This window comes from Jaculus jaculus, chromosome 5, assembly GCF_020740685.1.
Source record: "Jaculus jaculus isolate mJacJac1 chromosome 5, mJacJac1.mat.Y.cur, whole genome shotgun sequence".
NCBI lineage: Eukaryota > Metazoa > Chordata > Mammalia > Rodentia > Dipodidae > Jaculus > Jaculus jaculus.
In genome coordinates, this window is record NC_059106.1 from 7,954,342 (window position 1) to 7,966,929 (window position 12,588).

General features: G+C 65.9%; 7 non-coding genes across 7 annotated transcripts; all 7 read right to left on the reverse strand.

Annotated features, from left to right (window-relative positions):
• Window positions 1-295: 295 nt before the first annotated feature.
• LOC123461067 lies at window positions 296-414 on the reverse strand. The gene has a single exon (XR_006637385.1). It is a non-coding gene; the product is annotated as a 5S ribosomal RNA (ribosomal RNA).
• A 1,893-nt stretch (window positions 415-2,307) lies between these two features.
• LOC123461078 lies at window positions 2,308-2,426 on the reverse strand. The gene has a single exon (XR_006637396.1). It is a non-coding gene; the product is annotated as a 5S ribosomal RNA (ribosomal RNA).
• Window positions 2,427-4,334: 1,908 nt separating this feature from the next.
• LOC123461089 lies at window positions 4,335-4,453 on the reverse strand. The gene has a single exon (XR_006637407.1). It is a non-coding gene; the product is annotated as a 5S ribosomal RNA (ribosomal RNA).
• A 1,893-nt stretch (window positions 4,454-6,346) lies between these two features.
• Window positions 6,347-6,465, reverse strand: LOC123461100. Its single transcript, XR_006637418.1, has one exon. It is a non-coding gene; the product is annotated as a 5S ribosomal RNA (ribosomal RNA).
• A 1,890-nt stretch (window positions 6,466-8,355) lies between these two features.
• On the reverse strand, window positions 8,356-8,474 carry LOC123461111. The gene has a single exon (XR_006637429.1). It is a non-coding gene; the product is annotated as a 5S ribosomal RNA (ribosomal RNA).
• Window positions 8,475-10,366: 1,892 nt separating this feature from the next.
• LOC123461122 lies at window positions 10,367-10,485 on the reverse strand. The gene has a single exon (XR_006637440.1). It is a non-coding gene; the product is annotated as a 5S ribosomal RNA (ribosomal RNA).
• Window positions 10,486-12,389: 1,904 nt separating this feature from the next.
• LOC123461133 lies at window positions 12,390-12,508 on the reverse strand. The gene has a single exon (XR_006637451.1). It is a non-coding gene; the product is annotated as a 5S ribosomal RNA (ribosomal RNA).
• Between the last annotated feature and the right edge of the window lie 80 nt (window positions 12,509-12,588).

Below are 12,588 nucleotides of genomic sequence, written 5' to 3' on the forward strand. Positions count from 1 at the left end.
GGAGGCCAGGGAGCCGTGTGAGCCGAGCCCGGAGCCGGACAGCAAAGGGCGGACACCTTCAGCGGCTGGCTCGGAGGACCGCGGAGCAAGGGACACGGCCCACGGACGCACGCAGCCACCCACCCGTCCACCGAGCGAGCACCGCCCCGGCCGGCGGACCTACCCACCGAGCGAGGGGCGGCCTGGAGGCCTTGGCCCCCTTGCATCTTGGTCCTTGTCCCTTGGGCGAGGAGGGAGGGTGGGTGCTGGGTGCGCGTGCATGCAGTAGGCAAAAAGCCTGCGGAAGTAGGCAAAAAGCCTACAGCACCCGGTATTCCCAGGCGGTCTCCCATCCAAGTACTAACCAGGCCCGACCCTGCTTAGCTTCCGAGATCAGACGAGATCGGGCGCGTTCAGGGTGGTATGGCCGTAGACGCTCACACCCGCACTCTGGCGCCTCAAGAGCCTGCACGGCCCCTGACGCCAGGCGGGGCGCATGCAGCGCGCCTCGGCCGGCCCCTGCCTCGCCTGCCGCCCGCCAGCCCGCTCCCAGGAGTCACGGGAGACGCCCAGACGCCCCGACATCACCCTCACACCGACCCCAGGGATCCCCGATGGCCACAGGCCCCGCCACCGGCCACCCGCCCAGAGCCCTGGCCTCCAGTCTCTCCCCAGCCTCAAGCCCCGCCCACAAAACCCGTGTCTTGACTGTGATTGGCCCCTGACGTAGTAGCTTTCTGGTCTCTTTCTCCCTTTCTCTCTCTCTCTCTGCCTCTCGGTCGGTCGGCCTGCCGCTCACTCGCCCTGCCCTTCTGTCTGTCTGTCTCACTCTCGCTCTCTCTCCTGCTCGGTGCCGGGACCCAACACCCGGCCCGAAGCAGCAGATGGCAGGAAAGGGAAAGGCTTGATCCTGGGTGACTAACGGTCTCCGGGGGGAGGTTCATCGCTGATGGGGCAGGCAGGCAGGCAGGCAGGCAGGGAAAGGCAAAGGGTGGCAGAGCGGAGGCTGGGCGTCCCTTCTTGCCAGGGCAGCGGCCAGAAAACAGCCAGACAGAGAGAGAGGGAATGAGCTCAGCTCTGGCAAGGGGGCGGCCGGCCTGTGAGATTCCCAAAGCCCGCCAGGGCGCCAGCCACACATCTCCTGCAGCAAGGCTCCGCCTCCCCAGTTGCCGCCAGCTGGGGACCAGGCCTTCAGGACACACCAGTCAGTCCACGGGGCACATGTCATTCAAAGTCCCACGCGGGGCGTCTAGCGTGGAAGGACATGCCCCAGGCAGCGCTCGGTTCCTGGCCTGGCGCCATACCGGGCTGCCTGGGCTGCTCTTGGAAGTGGCCAGGGCCTTGCTTTGGGGCCCGTGGATCCCAGGATGCCAGCTGCTGTGGCAAGCATCTCCACAAATGTCTCCCAGCTGTTGTTCAGGGTACTGCCTGGCTTATTCCCAGGCTCCCCGGCCCTCTCTTACCGACACAGTCTGTCTGTCTGTCTGTCTGCCTGTCCGTCCGTCCGTCCGTGTCCCCGCCCCACCCTCCCTCTCCCTCTCCCTCTCCCTCTCGTTCTCCCCCCCCCCTTTCGCCCTCTCTCTCTCTGTGGCTCTCCCTCTCACTTCCCTCCGTCCTACCCTCCCTGTCTCTCCCCTCGTTCTCTCTCAGTGAAGTCTGGTAGCGCCACGGGTTTGTCACCCGGCCTAGGTCTCCGGGTCCTAGAGGGGCGGACCGGACTGGGTCTGCTCCCGCGGTGTGCCTGTTTTCTCCCCAGTGCCATTGGAGGGGCACCTGTCCTGTGAACGGGAGGCCTGGGGCTCCTCCGAGTCTGGCCAAGGCCTCGAGTGTGTTGGGCAAGGCCCCGACGTGCACTGTGGTCGGGGGATAAGAGGGTTATGGACCTGCAATGTGCGAGGTTGAGTGCATTTCCAGAGAGCTGTTGGCCCCCTTCTGAGAGTTTGTGCCGGCTGAAGCACTGAAGAGGTAGACGAAGAGGAGGAGGAGGAGGAGGAGGAGGAGGAGGAGGAGGAGGAGGAGGAGGAGGAGGAGGAGGAGGCCAGGGAGCCGTGTGAGCCGAGCCCGGAGCCGGACAGCAAAGGGCGGACACCTTCAGCGGCTGGCTCGGAGGACCGCGGAGCAAGGGACACGGCCCACGGACGCACGCAGCCACCCACCCGTCCACCGAGCGAGCACCGCCCCGGCCGGCGGACCTACCCACCGAGCGAGGGGCGGCCTGGAGGCCTTGGCCCCCTTGCATCTTGGTCCTTGTCCCTTGGGCGAGGAGGGAGGGTGGGTGCTGGGTGCGCGTGCATGCAGTAGGCAAAAAGCCTGCGGAAGTAGGCAAAAAGCCTACAGCACCCGGTATTCCCAGGCGGTCTCCCATCCAAGTACTAACCAGGCCCGACCCTGCTTAGCTTCCGAGATCAGACGAGATCGGGCGCGTTCAGGGTGGTATGGCCGTAGACGCTCACACCCGCACTCTGGCGCCTCAAGAGCCTGCACGGCCCCTGACGCCAGGCGGGGCGCATGCAGCGCGCCTCGGCCGGCCCCTGCCTCGCCTGCCGCCCGCCAGCCCGCTCCCAGGAGTCACGGGAGACGCCCAGACGCCCCGACATCACCCTCACACCGACCCCAGGGATCCCCGATGGCCACAGGCCCCGCCACCGGCCACCCGCCCAGAGCCCTGGCCTCCAGTCTCTCCCCAGCCTCAAGCCCCGCCCACAAAACCCGTGTCTTGACTGTGATTGGCCCCTGACGTAGTAGCTTTCTGGTCTCTTTCTCCCTTTCTCTCTCTCTCTCTGCCTCTCGGTCGGTCGGCCTGCCGCTCACTCGCCCTGCCCTTCTGTCTGTCTGTCTCACTCTCGCTCTCTCTCCTGCTCGGTGCCGGGACCCAACACCCGGCCCGAAGCAGCAGATGGCAGGAAAGGGAAAGGCTTGATCCTGGGTGACTAACGGTCTCCGGGGGGAGGTTCATCGCTGATGGGGCAGGCAGGCAGGCAGGCAGGCAGGGAAAGGCAAAGGGTGGCAGAGCGGAGGCTGGGCGTCCCTTCTTGCCAGGGCAGCGGCCAGAAAACAGCCAGACAGAGAGAGAGGGAATGAGCTCAGCTCTGGCAAGGGGGCGGCCGGCCTGTGAGATTCCCAAAGCCCGCCAGGGCGCCAGCCACACATCTCCTGCAGCAAGGCTCCGCCTCCCCAGTTGCCGCCAGCTGGGGACCAGGCCTTCAGGACACACCAGTCAGTCCACGGGGCACATGTCATTCAAAGTCCCACGCGGGGCGTCTAGCGTGGAAGGACATGCCCCAGGCAGCGCTCGGTTCCTGGCCTGGCGCCATACCGGGCTGCCTGGGCTGCTCTTGGAAGTGGCCAGGGCCTTGCTTTGGGGCCCGTGGATCCCAGGATGCCAGCTGCTGTGGCAAGCATCTCCACAAATGTCTCCCAGCTGTTGTTCAGGGTACTGCCTGGCTTATTCCCAGGCTCCCCGGCCCTCTCTTACCGACACAGTCTGTCTGTCTGTCTGTCTGCCTGTCCGTCCGTCCGTCCGTGTCCCCGCCCCACCCTCCCTCTCCCTCTCCCTCTCCCTCTCGTTCTCCCCCCCCCCTTTCGCCCTCTCTCTCTCTGTGGCTCTCCCTCTCACTTCCCTCCGTCCTACCCTCCCTGTCTCTCCCCTCGTTCTCTCTCAGTGAAGTCTGGTAGCGCCACGGGTTTGTCACCCGGCCTAGGTCTCCGGGTCCTAGAGGGGCGGACCGGACTGGGTCTGCTCCCGCGGTGTGCCTGTTTTCTCCCCAGTGCCATTGGAGGGGCACCTGTCCTGTGAACGGGAGGCCTGGGGCTCCTCCGAGTCTGGCCAAGGCCTCGAGTGTGTTGGGCAAGGCCCCGACGTGCACTGTGGTCGGGGGATAAGAGGGTTATGGACCTGCAATGTGCGAGGTTGAGTGCATTTCCAGAGAGCTGTTGGCCCCCTTCTGAGAGTTTGTGCCGGCTGAAGCACTGAAGAGGTAGACGAAGAGGAGGAGGAGGAGGAGGAGGAGGAGGAGGAGGAGGAGGAGGAGGAGGAGGAGGAGGAGGAGGAGGAGGAGGAGGAGGCCAGGGAGCCGTGTGAGCCGAGCCCGGAGCCGGACAGCAAAGGGCGGACACCTTCAGCGGCTGGCTCGGAGGACCGCGGAGCAAGGGACACGGCCCACGGACGCACGCAGCCACCCACCCGTCCACCGAGCGAGCACCGCCCCGGCCGGCGGACCTACCCACCGAGCGAGGGGCGGCCTGGAGGCCTTGGCCCCCTTGCATCTTGGTCCTTGTCCCTTGGGCGAGGAGGGAGGGTGGGTGCTGGGTGCGCGTGCATGCAGTAGGCAAAAAGCCTGCGGAAGTAGGCAAAAAGCCTACAGCACCCGGTATTCCCAGGCGGTCTCCCATCCAAGTACTAACCAGGCCCGACCCTGCTTAGCTTCCGAGATCAGACGAGATCGGGCGCGTTCAGGGTGGTATGGCCGTAGACGCTCACACCCGCACTCTGGCGCCTCAAGAGCCTGCACGGCCCCTGACGCCAGGCGGGGCGCATGCAGCGCGCCTCGGCCGGCCCCTGCCTCGCCTGCCGCCCGCCAGCCCGCTCCCAGGAGTCACGGGAGACGCCCAGACGCCCCGACATCACCCTCACACCGACCCCAGGGATCCCCGATGGCCACAGGCCCCGCCACCGGCCACCCGCCCAGAGCCCTGGCCTCCAGTCTCTCCCCAGCCTCAAGCCCCGCCCACAAAACCCGTGTCTTGACTGTGATTGGCCCCTGACGTAGTAGCTTTCTGGTCTCTTTCTCCCTTTCTCTCTCTCTCTCTGCCTCTCGGTCGGTCGGCCTGCCGCTCACTCGCCCTGCCCTTCTGTCTGTCTGTCTCACTCTCGCTCTCTCTCCTGCTCGGTGCCGGGACCCAACACCCGGCCCGAAGCAGCAGATGGCAGGAAAGGGAAAGGCTTGATCCTGGGTGACTAACGGTCTCCGGGGGGAGGTTCATCGCTGATGGGGCAGGCAGGCAGGCAGGCAGGCAGGGAAAGGCAAAGGGTGGCAGAGCGGAGGCTGGGCGTCCCTTCTTGCCAGGGCAGCGGCCAGAAAACAGCCAGACAGAGAGAGAGGGAATGAGCTCAGCTCTGGCAAGGGGGCGGCCGGCCTGTGAGATTCCCAAAGCCCGCCAGGGCGCCAGCCACACATCTCCTGCAGCAAGGCTCCGCCTCCCCAGTTGCCGCCAGCTGGGGACCAGGCCTTCAGGACACACCAGTCAGTCCACGGGGCACATGTCATTCAAAGTCCCACGCGGGGCGTCTAGCGTGGAAGGACATGCCCCAGGCAGCGCTCGGTTCCTGGCCTGGCGCCATACCGGGCTGCCTGGGCTGCTCTTGGAAGTGGCCAGGGCCTTGCTTTGGGGCCCGTGGATCCCAGGATGCCAGCTGCTGTGGCAAGCATCTCCACAAATGTCTCCCAGCTGTTGTTCAGGGTACTGCCTGGCTTATTCCCAGGCTCCCCGGCCCTCTCTTACCGACACAGTCTGTCTGTCTGTCTGTCTGCCTGTCCGTCCGTCCGTCCGTGTCCCCGCCCCACCCTCCCTCTCCCTCTCCCTCTCCCTCTCGTTCTCCCCCCCCCCTTTCGCCCTCTCTCTCTCTGTGGCTCTCCCTCTCACTTCCCTCCGTCCTACCCTCCCTGTCTCTCCCCTCGTTCTCTCTCAGTGAAGTCTGGTAGCGCCACGGGTTTGTCACCCGGCCTAGGTCTCCGGGTCCTAGAGGGGCGGACCGGACTGGGTCTGCTCCCGCGGTGTGCCTGTTTTCTCCCCAGTGCCATTGGAGGGGCACCTGTCCTGTGAACGGGAGGCCTGGGGCTCCTCCGAGTCTGGCCAAGGCCTCGAGTGTGTTGGGCAAGGCCCCGACGTGCACTGTGGTCGGGGGATAAGAGGGTTATGGACCTGCAATGTGCGAGGTTGAGTGCATTTCCAGAGAGCTGTTGGCCCCCTTCTGAGAGTTTGTGCCGGCTGAAGCACTGAAGAGGTAGACGAAGAGGAGGAGGAGGAGGAGGAGGAGGAGGAGGAGGAGGAGGAGGAGGAGGAGGAGGAGGAGGAGGCCAGGGAGCCGTGTGAGCCGAGCCCGGAGCCGGACAGCAAAGGGCGGACACCTTCAGCGGCTGGCTCGGAGGACCGCGGAGCAAGGGACACGGCCCACGGACGCACGCAGCCACCCACCCGTCCACCGAGCGAGCACCGCCCCGGCCGGCGGACCTACCCACCGAGCGAGGGGCGGCCTGGAGGCCTTGGCCCCCTTGCATCTTGGTCCTTGTCCCTTGGGCGAGGAGGGAGGGTGGGTGCTGGGTGCGCGTGCATGCAGTAGGCAAAAAGCCTGCGGAAGTAGGCAAAAAGCCTACAGCACCCGGTATTCCCAGGCGGTCTCCCATCCAAGTACTAACCAGGCCCGACCCTGCTTAGCTTCCGAGATCAGACGAGATCGGGCGCGTTCAGGGTGGTATGGCCGTAGACGCTCACACCCGCACTCTGGCGCCTCAAGAGCCTGCACGGCCCCTGACGCCAGGCGGGGCGCATGCAGCGCGCCTCGGCCGGCCCCTGCCTCGCCTGCCGCCCGCCAGCCCGCTCCCAGGAGTCACGGGAGACGCCCAGACGCCCCGACATCACCCTCACACCGACCCCAGGGATCCCCGATGGCCACAGGCCCCGCCACCGGCCACCCGCCCAGAGCCCTGGCCTCCAGTCTCTCCCCAGCCTCAAGCCCCGCCCACAAAACCCGTGTCTTGACTGTGATTGGCCCCTGACGTAGTAGCTTTCTGGTCTCTTTCTCCCTTTCTCTCTCTCTCTCTGCCTCTCGGTCGGTCGGCCTGCCGCTCACTCGCCCTGCCCTTCTGTCTGTCTGTCTCACTCTCGCTCTCTCTCCTGCTCGGTGCCGGGACCCAACACCCGGCCCGAAGCAGCAGATGGCAGGAAAGGGAAAGGCTTGATCCTGGGTGACTAACGGTCTCCGGGGGGAGGTTCATCGCTGATGGGGCAGGCAGGCAGGCAGGCAGGCAGGGAAAGGCAAAGGGTGGCAGAGCGGAGGCTGGGCGTCCCTTCTTGCCAGGGCAGCGGCCAGAAAACAGCCAGACAGAGAGAGAGGGAATGAGCTCAGCTCTGGCAAGGGGGCGGCCGGCCTGTGAGATTCCCAAAGCCCGCCAGGGCGCCAGCCACACATCTCCTGCAGCAAGGCTCCGCCTCCCCAGTTGCCGCCAGCTGGGGACCAGGCCTTCAGGACACACCAGTCAGTCCACGGGGCACATGTCATTCAAAGTCCCACGCGGGGCGTCTAGCGTGGAAGGACATGCCCCAGGCAGCGCTCGGTTCCTGGCCTGGCGCCATACCGGGCTGCCTGGGCTGCTCTTGGAAGTGGCCAGGGCCTTGCTTTGGGGCCCGTGGATCCCAGGATGCCAGCTGCTGTGGCAAGCATCTCCACAAATGTCTCCCAGCTGTTGTTCAGGGTACTGCCTGGCTTATTCCCAGGCTCCCCGGCCCTCTCTTACCGACACAGTCTGTCTGTCTGTCTGTCTGCCTGTCCGTCCGTCCGTCCGTGTCCCCGCCCCACCCTCCCTCTCCCTCTCCCTCTCCCTCTCGTTCTCCCCCCCCCCTTTCGCCCTCTCTCTCTCTGTGGCTCTCCCTCTCACTTCCCTCCGTCCTACCCTCCCTGTCTCTCCCCTCGTTCTCTCTCAGTGAAGTCTGGTAGCGCCACGGGTTTGTCACCCGGCCTAGGTCTCCGGGTCCTAGAGGGGCGGACCGGACTGGGTCTGCTCCCGCGGTGTGCCTGTTTTCTCCCCAGTGCCATTGGAGGGGCACCTGTCCTGTGAACGGGAGGCCTGGGGCTCCTCCGAGTCTGGCCAAGGCCTCGAGTGTGTTGGGCAAGGCCCCGACGTGCACTGTGGTCGGGGGATAAGAGGGTTATGGACCTGCAATGTGCGAGGTTGAGTGCATTTCCAGAGAGCTGTTGGCCCCCTTCTGAGAGTTTGTGCCGGCTGAAGCACTGAAGAGGTAGACGAAGAGGAGGAGGAGGAGGAGGAGGAGGAGGAGGAGGAGGAGGAGGAGGAGGAGGAGGAGGAGGCCAGGGAGCCGTGTGAGCCGAGCCCGGAGCCGGACAGCAAAGGGCGGACACCTTCAGCGGCTGGCTCGGAGGACCGCGGAGCAAGGGACACGGCCCACGGACGCACGCAGCCACCCACCCGTCCACCGAGCGAGCACCGCCCCGGCCGGCGGACCTACCCACCGAGCGAGGGGCGGCCTGGAGGCCTTGGCCCCCTTGCATCTTGGTCCTTGTCCCTTGGGCGAGGAGGGAGGGTGGGTGCTGGGTGCGCGTGCATGCAGTAGGCAAAAAGCCTGCGGAAGTAGGCAAAAAGCCTACAGCACCCGGTATTCCCAGGCGGTCTCCCATCCAAGTACTAACCAGGCCCGACCCTGCTTAGCTTCCGAGATCAGACGAGATCGGGCGCGTTCAGGGTGGTATGGCCGTAGACGCTCACACCCGCACTCTGGCGCCTCAAGAGCCTGCACGGCCCCTGACGCCAGGCGGGGCGCATGCAGCGCGCCTCGGCCGGCCCCTGCCTCGCCTGCCGCCCGCCAGCCCGCTCCCAGGAGTCACGGGAGACGCCCAGACGCCCCGACATCACCCTCACACCGACCCCAGGGATCCCCGATGGCCACAGGCCCCGCCACCGGCCACCCGCCCAGAGCCCTGGCCTCCAGTCTCTCCCCAGCCTCAAGCCCCGCCCACAAAACCCGTGTCTTGACTGTGATTGGCCCCTGACGTAGTAGCTTTCTGGTCTCTTTCTCCCTTTCTCTCTCTCTCTCTGCCTCTCGGTCGGTCGGCCTGCCGCTCACTCGCCCTGCCCTTCTGTCTGTCTGTCTCACTCTCGCTCTCTCTCCTGCTCGGTGCCGGGACCCAACACCCGGCCCGAAGCAGCAGATGGCAGGAAAGGGAAAGGCTTGATCCTGGGTGACTAACGGTCTCCGGGGGGAGGTTCATCGCTGATGGGGCAGGCAGGCAGGCAGGCAGGCAGGGAAAGGCAAAGGGTGGCAGAGCGGAGGCTGGGCGTCCCTTCTTGCCAGGGCAGCGGCCAGAAAACAGCCAGACAGAGAGAGAGGGAATGAGCTCAGCTCTGGCAAGGGGGCGGCCGGCCTGTGAGATTCCCAAAGCCCGCCAGGGCGCCAGCCACACATCTCCTGCAGCAAGGCTCCGCCTCCCCAGTTGCCGCCAGCTGGGGACCAGGCCTTCAGGACACACCAGTCAGTCCACGGGGCACATGTCATTCAAAGTCCCACGCGGGGCGTCTAGCGTGGAAGGACATGCCCCAGGCAGCGCTCGGTTCCTGGCCTGGCGCCATACCGGGCTGCCTGGGCTGCTCTTGGAAGTGGCCAGGGCCTTGCTTTGGGGCCCGTGGATCCCAGGATGCCAGCTGCTGTGGCAAGCATCTCCACAAATGTCTCCCAGCTGTTGTTCAGGGTACTGCCTGGCTTATTCCCAGGCTCCCCGGCCCTCTCTTACCGACACAGTCTGTCTGTCTGTCTGTCTGCCTGTCCGTCCGTCCGTCCGTGTCCCCGCCCCACCCTCCCTCTCCCTCTCCCTCTCCCTCTCGTTCTCCCCCCCCCTTTCGCCCTCTCTCTCTCTGTGGCTCTCCCTCTCACTTCCCTCCGTCCTACCCTCCCTGTCTCTCCCCTCGTTCTCTCTCAGTGAAGTCTGGTAGCGCCACGGGTTTGTCACCCGGCCTAGGTCTCCGGGTCCTAGAGGGGCGGACCGGACTGGGTCTGCTCCCGCGGTGTGCCTGTTTTCTCCCCAGTGCCATTGGAGGGGCACCTGTCCTGTGAACGGGAGGCCTGGGGCTCCTCCGAGTCTGGCCAAGGCCTCGAGTGTGTTGGGCAAGGCCCCGACGTGCACTGTGGTCGGGGGATAAGAGGGTTATGGACCTGCAATGTGCGAGGTTGAGTGCATTTCCAGAGAGCTGTTGGCCCCCTTCTGAGAGTTTGTGCCGGCTGAAGCACTGAAGAGGTAGACGAAGAGGAGGAGGAGGAGGAGGAGGAGGAGGAGGAGGAGGAGGAGGAGGAGGAGGAGGAGGAGGAGGCCAGGGAGCCGTGTGAGCCGAGCCCGGAGCCGGACAGCAAAGGGCGGACACCTTCAGCGGCTGGCTCGGAGGACCGCGGAGCAAGGGACACGGCCCACGGACGCACGCAGCCACCCACCCGTCCACCGAGCGAGCACCGCCCCGGCCGGCGGACCTACCCACCGAGCGAGGGGCGGCCTGGAGGCCTTGGCCCCCTTGCATCTTGGTCCTTGTCCCTTGGGCGAGGAGGGAGGGTGGGTGCTGGGTGCGCGTGCATGCAGTAGGCAAAAAGCCTGCGGAAGTAGGCAAAAAGCCTACAGCACCCGGTATTCCCAGGCGGTCTCCCATCCAAGTACTAACCAGGCCCGACCCTGCTTAGCTTCCGAGATCAGACGAGATCGGGCGCGTTCAGGGTGGTATGGCCGTAGACGCTCACACCCGCACTCTGGCGCCTCAAGAGCCTGCACGGCCCCTGACGCCAGGCGGGGCGCATGCAGCGCGCCTCGGCCGGCCCCTGCCTCGCCTGCCGCCCGCCAGCCCGCTCCCAGGAGTCACGGGAGACGCCCAGACGCCCCGACATCACCCTCACACCGACCCCAGGGATCCCCGATGGCCACAGGCCCCGCCACCGGCCACCCGCCCAGAGCCCTGGCCTCCAGTCTCTCCCCAGCCTCAAGCCCCGCCCACAAAACCCGTGTCTTGACTGTGATTGGCCCCTGACGTAGTAGCTTTCTGGTCTCTTTCTCCCTTTCTCTCTCTCTCTCTGCCTCTCGGTCGGTCGGCCTGCCGCTCACTCGCCCTGCCCTTCTGTCTGTCTGTCTCACTCTCGCTCTCTCTCCTGCTCGGTGCCGGGACCCAACACCCGGCCCGAAGCAGCAGATGGCAGGAAAGGGAAAGGCTTGATCCTGGGTGACTAACGGTCTCCGGGGGGAGGTTCATCGCTGATGGGGCAGGCAGGCAGGCAGGCAGGCAGGGAAAGGCAAAGGGTGGCAGAGCGGAGGCTGGGCGTCCCTTCTTGCCAGGGCAGCGGCCAGAAAACAGCCAGACAGAGAGAGAGGGAATGAGCTCAGCTCTGGCAAGGGGGCGGGCCGGCCTGTGAGATTCCCAAAGCCCGCCAGGGCGCCAGCCACACATCTCCTGCAGCAAGGCTCCGCCTCCCCAGTTGCCGCCAGCTGGGGACCAGGCCTTCAGGACACACCAGTCAGTCCACGGGGCACATGTCATTCAAAGTCCCACGCGGGGCGTCTAGCGTGGAAGGACATGCCCCAGGCAGCGCTCGGTTCCTGGCCTGGCGCCATACCGGGCTGCCTGGGCTGCTCTTGGAAGTGGCCAGGGCCTTGCTTTGGGGCCCGTGGATCCCAGGATGCCAGCTGCTGTGGCAAGCATCTCCACAAATGTCTCCCAGCTGTTGTTCAGGGTACTGCCTGGCTTATTCCCAGGCTCCCCGGCCCTCTCTTACCGACACAGTCTGTCTGTCTGTCTGTCTGCCTGTCCGTCCGTCCGTCCGTGTCCCCGCCCCACCCTCCCTCTCCCTCTCCCTCTCCCTCTCGTTCTCCCCCCCCCCTTTCGCCCTCTCTCTCTCTGTGGCTCTCCCTCTCACTTCCCTCCGTCCTACCCTCCCTGTCTCTCCCCTCGTTCTCTCTCAGTGAAGTCTGGTAGCGCCACGGGTTTGTCACCCGGCCTAGGTCTCCGGGTCCTAGAGGGGCGGACCGGACTGGGTCTGCTCCCGCGGTGTGCCTGTTTTCTCCCCAGTGCCATTGGAGGGGCACCTGTCCTGTGAACGGGAGGCCTGGGGCTCCTCCGAGTCTGGCCAAGGCCTCGAGTGTGTTGGGCAAGGCCCCGACGTGCACTGTGGTCGGGGGATAAGAGGGTTATGGGACCTGCAATGTGCGAGGTTGAGTGCATTTCCAGAGAGCTGTTGGCCCCCTTCTGAGAGTTTGTGCCGGCTGAAGCACTGAAGAGGTAGACGAAGAGGAGGAGGAGGAGGAGGAGGGAGGAGGAGGAGGAGGAGGAGGAGGAGGAGGAGGAGGAGGAGGAGGAGGCCAGGGAGCCGTGTGAGCCGAGCCCGGAGCCGGACAGCAAAGGGCGGACACCTTCAGCGGCTGGCTCGGAGGACCGCGGAGCAAGGGACACGGCCCACGGACGCACGCAGCCACCCACCCGTCCACCGAGCGAGCACCGCCCCGGCCGGCGGACCTACCCACCGAGCGAGGGGGCGGCCTGGAGGCCTTGGCCCCCTTGCATCTTGGTCCTTGTCCCTTGGGCGAGGAGGGAGGGTGGGTGCTGGGTGCGCGTGCATGCAGTAGGCAAAAAGCCTGCGGAAGTAGGCAAAAAAGCCTACAGCACCCGGTATTCCCAGGCGGTCTCCCATCCAAGTACTAACCAGGCCCGACCCTGCTTAGCTTCCGAGATCAGACGAGATCGGGCGCGTTCAGGGTGGTATGGCCGTAGACGCTCACACCCGCACTCTGGCGCCTCAAGAGCCTGCACGGCCCCTGACGCCAGGCGGGGCGCATGCAGCGCGCCTCGGCCG